Source organism: Cetorhinus maximus, unplaced genomic scaffold (genome assembly GCF_964194155.1).
Source record: "Cetorhinus maximus unplaced genomic scaffold, sCetMax3.hap1.1 HAP1_SCAFFOLD_379, whole genome shotgun sequence".
Lineage (NCBI taxonomy): Eukaryota > Metazoa > Chordata > Chondrichthyes > Lamniformes > Cetorhinidae > Cetorhinus > Cetorhinus maximus.
In genome coordinates, this window is record NW_027596325.1 from 365,532 (window position 1) to 368,197 (window position 2,666).

The window sequence follows — 2,666 nt, forward strand, 5'->3', positions numbered from 1 at the left end:
GGGCTCTCTTACTCACTGGCTGGAGTGGACACTGACCCAGTGGCTGGAGTGGACTCTCTGACCCAGTGGCTGGAGTGGACTCTCTGACCCAGTGGCCGGAGCGGACTCTATGACCCAGTAGCTGGTTTGGACATTCTCACTCAGTGGCTGGAGTGGACACTGTGGCTCAGTGGCCGGAGTGGACTCTCTGACCCAGTGGCCGGACTGGACCCTCTGACCCAGTGGCTGGAGTGGACCCTCTGACCCAGTGGGCGGAGTGGACTCTCTGACTCAGTTGCTGGAGTGGACTCAATGACTCAGTGGCCGGAGTGGACTGTCTGACCCACTGGCTGGAGTGGACCCTCTGACCCAGTGGCCGGAGAGGACTCTCTGACTCAGTGGCCGGTGTGGCCTCTCTGACTAAGTGGCTGGAGTGGACTCTCTGACCCACTGACTGGAGTGGACACTGTGACCCAGTGGCTGGAGAGGACTCTCTGACCCACTGACTGGAGTGGACACTGTGACCCAGAGGCTGGAGTGGACTCTGTGAGTCAGTGGCTGGATTGGACTCTCTGACCGAGTGGCTGGAGTGGACTCTCTGACGCACTGGCTGGAGGGGACTCTGTGACTCAGTGGCCGGAGTGGACACTCTGACCCAGTGGCTGGAATGGACTCTCTGACCCAGTGGCTGGAGTGGACTCTCTGACTCAGTGGCTGGAGTGGACTCTCTGACTCAGTGGCCGGAGTGGACTCTGTGACCCAGTGGCTCGAGTGGACTCTCTGACCCACTGGCTGGAGTGGACTCTCTGACCAACTGGCTGGAGTGGACTCTCTGACCCAGTGGCCGGAGCGGACTCTATGACCCAGTAGCTGGAGTGGACATTCTGACTCAGTGGCTGGAGTGGACTCTGTGGCTCAGTGGCCGGAGTGGACTCTCTGACCCAGTGGCTGGAGTGTACTCTCTGACCCAGTGGCCGGAGCGGACTCTATGACCCAGTAGCTGGAGTGGACTCTGTGGGTCAGTGGCCGGAGTGGACTCTCTGACCCAGTGGCCGGACTGGACCCTCTGACCAAGTGGCTGGAGTGGACCCTCTGACCCAGTGGGCGGAGTGGACTCTCTGGCTCAGTGGCCGGGTTGGACTCTCTGACTCAGTGGCTGGAGTGGACTCTCTGACTCAGTGGCTTGAGTGGACTCTCTGACTCAGTGGCTGGAGTGGACACTCTGACCCAGTGGCCGGAGAGGACTGTCTGACCCACTGGCTGGAGTGGACACTCTGATCCAGTGGCTGGAGTGGACTCGCTGACTCAGTGGCTGGAGTGGACTCTCTGACTCAGTGGCTGGAGTGGACACTCTGACCCACTGGCAGGAGTGGACCCTCTGACCCAGTGGGCGGAGTGGACACGCTGACCCAGTGGCCGGAGTGGACTCTCTGACCCAGTGGCTGGACTGGACTCTCTGACCAAGAGGCTGGAGTGGACACTCTGACCCACTGGCTGGAGTGGACACTCTGACTCAGTGGCTGGAGTGGACTGTCTGACCCACTGGCTGGAGTGGACACTCTGATCCAGTGGCTGGAGTGGACTCTCTGACCCAGTGGCTGGAGTGGACTCGCTGACTCAGTGGACGGACTGGACACTCTGATCCAGTGGCTGGAGTGGACTCTCTGACCGAGTGGCTGGAGTGGATTCTGTGACCCAGTGGCTGGAGTGGACTCTCTGGCCCAGTGGCCTGTGTGGACACTCTGACTCAGTGGCTGGAGTGGACTCTCTGACCCAGTGGCTGGACTGGACTCTCTGACTCAGTGGCTGGAGTGGACACTCTGACCCAGTGGCCGGAGTGGACACACTGACCCACTGGCTGGAGTGGACCCTCTGACTCAGTGGCTTGAGTGGACTCTCTGACTCAGTGGCTGGAGTGGACTCTCTGACCCGGTGGCTGGAGTGGACTCTGTGACTCAGTGGCTGGAGTGGACTCTCTGACCGAGTGGCTGGAGTGGACTCTGTGACTCAGTGGCTGGAGTAGACTCTCTGACCCAGTGGCTGGAGTGGACTCTCTGACGCAGTGGCTGGAGGGGACTCTGTGACTCAGTGGCCGGAGTGGACACACTGACCCAGTGGCAGGAGTGGACCCTCTGACTCAGCGGCTGGAGTGGACACTCTGATCCAGTGGCTGGAGTGGACTCTCTGACCCAGTGGCTGGAGTGGACTCTCTGACCCAGTGGCTGGAGTGGACTCTCTGACCCAGTGGCTGGAGTGGACTCTCTGACCCAGTGGCTGGAGTGGACTCGCTGACTCAGTGGACGGACTGGACACTCTGATCCAGTGGCTGGAGTGGACTCTCTGACCGAGTGGCTGGAGTGGTTTCTGTGACTCAGTGGCTGGAGTGGACGCACTGACTCAGTGGCCGGAGTGGACTCTGTGACCCAGTGGCTCGAGTGGACCCTCTGACTGAGTGGCTGGAGTGGACTCTCTGACCCAGTGGCTGGAGTGGACTCTCTGACCCAGTGGCCGGAGCGGACTCTATGACCCAGTAGCTGGAGTGGACTCTGTGGGTCAGTGGCCGGAGTGGACTCTCTGACCCAGTGGCCGGACTGGACCCTCTGACCCAGTGGCTGGAGTGGACCCTCTGACCCAGTGGGCGGAGTGGACTCTCTGGCTCAGTGGCCGGGGTGGACTCTCTGACTCAG